This window comes from Tachypleus tridentatus, chromosome 10 (genome assembly GCF_004210375.1).
Source record: "Tachypleus tridentatus isolate NWPU-2018 chromosome 10, ASM421037v1, whole genome shotgun sequence".
Classification (NCBI taxonomy): Eukaryota; Metazoa; Arthropoda; class Merostomata; order Xiphosura; family Limulidae; genus Tachypleus; species Tachypleus tridentatus.
In genome coordinates this window covers 126,716,459-126,725,126 of record NC_134834.1, presented here as the reverse complement: position 1 = coordinate 126,725,126, position 8,668 = coordinate 126,716,459, and the positions used below count along the sequence as shown (strand labels likewise).

General features: G+C 34.5%; 1 pseudogene; it reads right to left on the bottom strand.

Annotated features, from left to right (window-relative positions):
* Positions 1-2,066: 2,066 nt before the first annotated feature.
* Positions 2,067-8,359, bottom strand: LOC143228485 (acetylcholinesterase-1-like; annotated as a pseudogene).
* Positions 8,360-8,668: the final 309 nt, after the last annotated feature.

The window sequence follows — 8,668 nt, the reverse complement described above, 5'->3', positions numbered from 1 at the left end:
GACAGCTTTAATCTGTGTATTAAGGAAGTAGTTAGTCTAGTGACAGCTTTAACATGTATTAGGAAGTAGCTAGACTAGTGACAGCTTTAATCTGTGTATTAGAAAAGTAGCTAGTCTAGTAACAGCTTTAATCTGTGTATTAAGGAAGTAGTTAGTCTAGTAAAGCTTTAATCTGTGTATTAAGGAAGTAGTTAGTCTAGTGACAGCTTTAATCTGTGTATTAAGGAAGTAGTTGAGTCTAGTGACAGGTTTAATCCGTGTATTAAGGAATTAGTTAGTCTGAGTGAAAGCTTTAATCTGTGTATTAAGGAAGTAGTTAGTTTAGTGAGAGCTTTAATCTGTGTATTAAGGAAGTAGTTAGTCTAGCGACAGCTTTAATCTGTGTATTAAGGAAGTAGTTAGTCTAGTGAGAGCTAATCTGTGTATTGGAAATAGTAGCTAGATCTAGTGACAGCTTTAATCCGTGTATTAAGGAAGTAGTTAGTCTAGTGACAGCTTTAATCTGTGTATTAAGGAAGTAGTTAGTCTAGTGACAGCTTTAATCTGTATATTAAGGAAGTAGTTAGTCCAGTGACAGCTTTAATCTGTGTATTAAGGAAGTAGTTAGTCTAGCGACAGCTTTAATCTGTGTATTAAGGAAGTAGCTAGTCTAGTGACAGCTTTAATCTGTATTAATAAAGTAGCTGGTCTAATGACAGCTTTAATCTGTGTATTGATGAAGTAGTTAGAGTTGTGACAGCTTTAATCTGTGAATTAAGGAAGTTGCTAGAGTTGTGACAGCTTTAATCTGTGTATTAAGAAGTAGTTAGTCTAGTGACAGCTTTAATCTGTGTATTAAGAAAGTTGCAGATTAATGACAGCTTTAATCTGTGTATTAAGGAAGTAGTTAGTCTAGCACATTTAATCCGTGTATTAAGGAAGTAGTTAGTCTAAGTGACAGCTTTAATCTGTGTATTAAGGAAGTAGTTATCTAGTGACAGCTTTAATCTTGTATTAGGGAAGTAGTTAGACTACGAAAGCTTTAATCTGTGTATTAAGGTAGTTTTCTAGTGACGGATTTATCTGTGCATTAAAGAAGAAGCTTGTCTACTGACAGCTTTAATCTGTGTATTGAGAAATAGTGTAGACTAATGACAGCTTTAATCTGTGTATTACGGAAGTATCTATACCAGTGACAGCTTTAATCTGTGTATTAAGGAAGTAGTTAACTAGTGACAGCTTTAATTTGTGTATTAGGAAGTAGCTAGACTAGGACAGCTAAAATCTGTGTATTAAGGAAGTAATTAGTCTAGTGACAGCTTTAATCTGTGTATTAAGGAAAGTTGCCAGATTAATGACAGCTTTAATCTGTGTATTAAGGAAGTAGTTAGTCTAGTGACAGCTTTAATCTGTGTATTAATGAAGTAGCTGGACTTGTGACAGCTTTAAACTATGTGTATTTGGTTTGTAATTGTTTGAATATAACCATTGTTTCAAACAAACTGTTTATCTGAAGATTGTCTCAACTTGATTAATAGGATTTAGTTTGTCTAGTAACAATTATAATCTAGGTATTAAATATATAGTTAGTACAAAGGCAGACATTTATTTATTAAAACAACAGTTTGTCAAGGTTATAATCATGGTATTAAACTTACTGTTTATTTAAATTGAAGTAACAATTGTTAGCTGATATTAAACATACACTGCCTTGTGTTGTTTATTAAAACCATAGTTTATGTAATAACGACTATATTTTGTACATTTAATGAACATTCTGGCTTAATATTTGATATTTATTTTAAATTGTGTGGTTTGCAGAAGAAGATAAAATAAGTTTTCAAATAACTTAGCAACATTTCGTTAAGTGTCATATTTTCTTGTACGTAAATCCGAATTTATGATGTGTCTAGATACAGTTAAAATTAAATTACTTGCTTAAAAGTTCACAGCATTTTGTAATGTCGCGAAAATTATTATTTCAACAAATATAAGAGAAAACATACCCACGTCTGGCGAAAGTCAGCCAAACATCCATTACGGAGGTGCTAAATTCAGTTCGTCTTCAGTATATTCGTGACGTCTTCTTAAAGGAACTCCAAAACAAACTGCACTTCTTCTAAGTGACTTACTCCCATCCATTTACCGTTACCACTGTTACTTGGACGATGCGTAAAAAATAGAAATACACGTTGCCCTGGTAACGTGCAACGTTCCGCAACGTGCACGGCAGGACAAAGAATCAAATAATCACCAAAGGAATCGTACAGGGCTTTACGGATAGAAACGTGGTCATCTGCTGAAACATTCTGTAAGTAAAACCGAGCAACGACCTCACTTTCAACGTCTGGAAAGTTCTGAAAGATAATCTTCATGTATACAGCAGCGCTTTCTTTCGTTATGTCAACTGTTTCGTCTTTATGGCGATCGAATATCTGTGGAAACATTGAAGGAAAGAAATGAGATCCTTCATCCATGTTGGCTCCGATGAGAAGTTCAACGTTTTGAAATGATCCTGTCTTAAATGCCTCGTTGGGGTCAATTGGAATGTAATCATCACCAAACACTGGTCTAAAATCGCCTCTTTTCTGCTTTGCGACTTCTAGAAGCTCCTCAGCAGTCTTCAAACAGTTGACCATGCTTTCAATATCCACTTCTTCGTCATTAAAGCACCCTACGCGTTTCGAAATTTCTCTAACCTTACTTCTTCCACTATGACTGTCGCTTCCTTTCACGATTGGCCCATAAAGACTGCCACTTTGGAGAATAGCTCGTGTAAAGAGACCTCTACTCAGAGGAGATAAGATGACCACCGATAGACATTGCACCAGCACTTTCACCAAAAGTGTAATTTGATTGGGATCGCCACCAAAAACTTTAATATTTTCTTTGATCCACTTTATGGCAACTAACTGGTCGTGAAGTCCCATGTTTCCTGGACAAGACTCCGTATTAGCATTAAGAAACCCAAACAATCCCACCCTGTAGTTCATGCTTGCCACCACAACGTCGCCATAAGCACATAGCACTGAGCCACTATACAAGTCAATGTCAATAGACCCGTGGGTGAAACTACCTCCATAAATCCATACAAGAACAGGTTTAAGTTCACTAGGAATTGACTGAATATCGGTTGTCTCTGGAGTCCAAATGTTCAAATAAAGACAGTCTTCGCTATATTCAGATTGGTTTGTATTCCACGGGTAAGGCGAATATTTTATTTTTTGAATACATGGTAAAGGCTGCTCAGTGGCTTGGTATACACCCTCTCACTGACCAATGGCTAAAGGCTTACCAAATCGCAGATCGCCAACAGGTGGCGTTGCATATGGAACCCCTAGGTACTCAAAAATAGTTTTATCTAATATTCTGTATGTCTGTCCTCGAAGACTCCCACTGTTAGTTTTGATGACAGGAGTAAATTCACTTTACAACTTCGAAAGGTTAAGTCAAGAAATAAAAGGACTAAGATATTCCTTTTACCCATTATTCTGAATATCTGTAAATATTAATAATATTAAGTTTAGTATTCTGATTTTATATTAATAATTACACTTCAAATGATGTTAAGTTTACAATGAGATAAATATGTTTTTTAAAATTTTAGAATTTATTCAGGAGAAGAAACTGAGAAGTTAAGATGGAAAAGGTCTGTGAAATTTAGGTCAAAAATTTGAATACAATGATATTTCTGAAGTATCCTTGATTTAATATCACATTTATACCACCCAAAGCTGCAGGGAGTAACCCGTGTTAGCACTTTGTAAACGTATGTACATGGCATGAAAAGACTTAGTTTACTGTTTAGTAAACAGAATAGGGTGGTTAATATATCCAAGCATATTCCTAAAAGGTAAAATTTACACTTATTTCATGGATTAAATGGTTGCATTCAAGTGGAAGAAATAATTTAACTTTAAATTTAAATCTTCATCAAGTGAAGTAATAAAACTATTTGCCTTTGGTTCTTGGTAAGTACGACAATGGACTTTGTGTGCTATGCCCATAACGAGTATCGAAACGCATTTTTTTTAGCATTATAATTCTTCAAAGTTACCAGTGATACACTGGGAAGAAGACAGTAAATCTGAAACAAGCAAATTTTGTTTTACAAAATAATCTGTTTGATTTCTTGTTTGATGTTCGGGTTTGTCCTATACAGGTAATTTTCAAATCAAACATTGCTGCAAGTACTTCTGTCTCAAAACAAGGCTTTGTGGTAAATATGCAGACTTAGAACGGTGAAATTTGGGTTTTGATACCTACGGTAGGCAGAGCACAGATGGCTCGTTTAATAAATTTGTGCTTGACAACTATGACCAAATTAACAAACAAACAAACCAGCTCCAAGTACTGAGTAAAAATTTTTAAACTTTTCATTATTTGGTTCCCAGCAGCATAGCGGTATGTCTGCAATAGACACCAGGTTTTTATGTCCCTAGTGAGCAGAGTACAAATAGCCCATTGTGTCGCTTTGTGCTTAACTTCAAATACATTATCTTTTGCAGTCTAGTGAATATGAAAATAGTTTGGTTGTATCAGATGAAGCTGATTCATTTATGCCAATGATCTTACACGTTTCATATTTTGATATTTTGATAATAAATTATGAAATATTTAGCATCTAATTAGGCGCGTTATTTGTGAAGAATCAAGTCTGTTGATTAGCAGTATTCTGTAATGATTATTGTATCTTGTATTTATTTTAATATGTTTATAATAATTATAATCTTTATAAGATAATTTGAACAGTATATTTAATTAGTTGTACTCATTACTAGGTTCATATTTTAGTATTTACCATTTATGGAGACAAATTGTTTTCATCAGAAGCTATATTCATATAAACGTCTGTTTAATGTAAATATTATTATTTAGTTTATTTTGTGAATGAATATTATATGATTGTTTAGTTGTTTTTATTGTTATTATAAGAATTAAAAGCAGACGATTATTGAAAGTTGTGTTTGCAATTCGTTGGTGTTGAGAATATATCGAGCAGACGATTTAGTAAATAAACATATAAATAGTGTGCGATGAGCGGGAAAAGTAGACAGACAAATGTAATAGCGGAAGAGAGTAAAGAGAGTTACGGTCAAGGAAAAATTTGGCGTGAAGTTAAGAATGGTAGGCCTAACGTTTAATATGCTAAGTAAGACTAATAGTAAAAAATGAGATATGAAGTACAGTGTGGTTTTAAAGTAACTGAATTAGCCTAAGTACACTTTGACAAAAGGAACACGATATTTAGAAGACCAAATGGTTACGATTGCGGCAACGTCCTCAACAGTGTGAATTATAGATAGTATAATAGCTCGATAAAATAGGGAAAGGTAGTTCAACTTATTAATTAAAATTCTAAGGTAGTTGAATAGGCTTAAGTGGATAATTAAAAGAGAACCACATAGCTGTTATGATATTCTCATGATCAATACAGTGTAAATAATTTGTTGCACTCGCGTTAAACTAGTTTCGAATATAGATATATTATTATGAATATGAGTGGAGTGCATGCTGTTCCTTTATCGTTGAATTTATCGCCAACAAATAACATGCACCTGTAAAAGTCATAAGACCAACAACAACGACACTATATTTATACCATAAAGAAGTATAAGCAAGAAGGTTAAATGACAACTAGCAAATACAATTTTAACATCTGACAGAAGCTAATATGAATAACTTCTAACGTGAAGGTTTTAACAAGCATATTTCGAGTTAGAAAAGAGGGTTTTAACAAGAGTAAGCTGTAATTACCATAGAGGATTTTTGTTGGGGTTTTTGGTTTAGTTTTGAATTTCGCACAAAGCTACACGAGGGCTATCTGCGCTAGCCGTCCCTAATTTAGCAGTGTAAGACAAGAAAGAAGGCAACTAGTCATCACCACCAACCGCCAACACTTGGGCTATTCTTGTACCAACGAATAGTGGAATTGACCGTAACATTATAAAGCTCCCTCGGCTGAATGGGTGAACATGTTTGGTGTGACGGGGATTCCAACCCGCGACCCTCGGATTACGAGTCGAGTGCCTTAACCACCTGGCCGAGCCGGGCCTAGTGGGATTTTAATAACCAGATAGTAAACACGTTTTGAGTTACTAATGAGAAACTTGCATGAGTAGAAGTTTATTTTTCAAAACAGACTTAGTCACACCAAATGCTGAATGCACTAGTGAAACGAGCACTTTCAGGAATTAGTTTCTAGTAATATAAATAATATTTTAACCATGTTTTTAAATTTATTAGTTCAACCAGTAATAATATTATAACCATAATTTTTAACCTTATCTGTTTACCAGTACAGTAATTATCTCAGATTTCTCAATGTTCCTTTAACTATATATGTAACAGTGGTGAACTTGTTTGTTCTCCATCTCAAGCAAAATGGTGTATTAAACACACACACGCTTCGAAACATTAAGGGGTGTGTGTGTTTCGGGCTATCTGCTCAGCCCACCGAGGGGGATCGAACCCCTGATTTTAGCGTTGTAAATCCGGAGACACACAGCTGTACTAGCGGGAGGCAACATTAAGGAACCATGTTATTTCTGATGTCTGAAGGTAGGTGTAAAAAGATATATAGTAACTTGGGTTGTTCAATAATATGTGTTCTTACATGTAATGATAGTGTAACACGAGGTAATATTTCTCATTAGCTTTTGTTTTGTGTTAAACCTGCAGTGTATTGAGTAGGTAAACGATAAATGAGAGGCTAATATTAAAAGGTGGGTTGAAATACGATATGGTGATTAACTTTTCATGTCAGGAAAACCAGTATGAAGATTTAGAGAACAGCTTTTATGGGTTGCTATAGTTACCAGTATACGTCAAACACTTACTGTTTATTATGAGAGCCTGCCCAGGTCAATGACATTATGATGTGTGTAGTGGTCATTGATCTATATACAGACTGGTCCTGAAGACCGAGTCAAAGTGACGAGAGTAAGACCTACTAGAATAGCTTAGTAGTCCAGAATCGTACAATTAATTAATATATAACACATCGTAGGTGCTGTCAGAAATCTCATTCTACACATATACAAAACCTACACACGACCAACCTATTGCGGAAAATGGCAATATGATCCTGTATAACATGTAAGATAATTTGTACAGTAAACTTCAAATACACCGAAACACAGCCCTAAGGACAGCATACAGACTACCAATAAACACTCCTATTTCTTATTTTGCCTGCGTTGACAACATCCCAAATATTAAGGACAAAATAATTCACCTGGCCACATATTTCTACAAGAAATCTGTTAATATAAACTCACTAACTCAAGAATTCACAAGTCTTGCATCCACCACATACACATGGCAAACTCGCGTGTCTCCCTGAATCTAATTAACACAACAAACCCTCAACCGCAATAATAATACAAGTTATAATAAGTTCATAACCCCATTAGTGATTTAACCCATACATAATTTTGTTTTCAGCTAAGACACTATTCGGATAAATTATTCAGCGTCCGAATAGTGAAAGTTGGTTTTTTCGTGGCACTCCCTTTCCCCCCACATCAAATCTGTGGCATTGAATCTAAAGATCCCAACCGCTCTGAAGGACCATAAGTCCAAAATCGGACATTGATTTTGTGATAGACGTCGGGACTTGTCTGTTTTTTTCCGCCACTGCTTGAAATATGTTAGTTTATTCAAAATAATTGCATTTCAACTAATCTTCAATGTGAAAATTTATGGGGTTTTCATCATCAAGTTTCGTGAAATTTGGCTTAATATCTATGCTCAGTAAGCATCTTAGCTCTGCATCTAAATGTATGTCAGTAAGTCAGTATCTGTGTCTGGACTTGAGAAAATCTAGCATAGAAAATGTTGACCCACACACCCATGTGGATCCAAACATGAAAAATGATTTTGAAATTGCCATCTTTAAATTTGGAAGACTCTCATTTATCAGAATAGTGAGCCACATCTTTCTGAAAGAACATTTTTTTTACTTTTCATGTGTTCCACACTTTGCAGGGTAATAATCTCGTCTTCAAATTTACACTTATCCAACGACAATAAAGATGTAATTTCCTCACTGAAATTTCCTAAGTCAGATTGAAATGGATCATACAAAAATTCAAATATCAATTTCAAATTTTTAAATTCGGAGAAACGTGATTCAAATTTTTTTTAGATAGATTTTGATCCAGCTTAGGTAGAGCTCATATTCAGCATCAGAGAAATCATATTCCTTTTTATTTCCTAGAAAACTATTCATCTTTTCAAAATGTGTCAAATCATACTTTTGTAATTGTTCCGCAAGGAGGTTTAGCTTTAATTGAAATTTATGAATAGACTGTGATTGCTCGCTTATTATTTTACCTCTTCCCTGAAGCTTCGTATCCAAATTGTTCAAGTGAGCCATCATGTCGTACAAAAAGTGCAAATCACTCTGTCATGACAGTTTCAATTTCAAGGAAATTTTCAATATTACCTTTTTCAACAAGATACTCTTTTATTTGAGAAAATAAGGAAGTGAATCGTTCCAAGACTTTTCCTCTACTTAACCACCTTACATTTGCAAAATCAGTAAGATAATCAAAAGTATAGTCACTGCTTTTTTTGAAAGACTCAACAAACTGTAGGTGGATGAGAGAGCTTCCACTTCTAATTCACAATTTTTCAACAATGTCTACCAAAATTTTCAATTCATCACTTTTAGACGTCTGAGCAC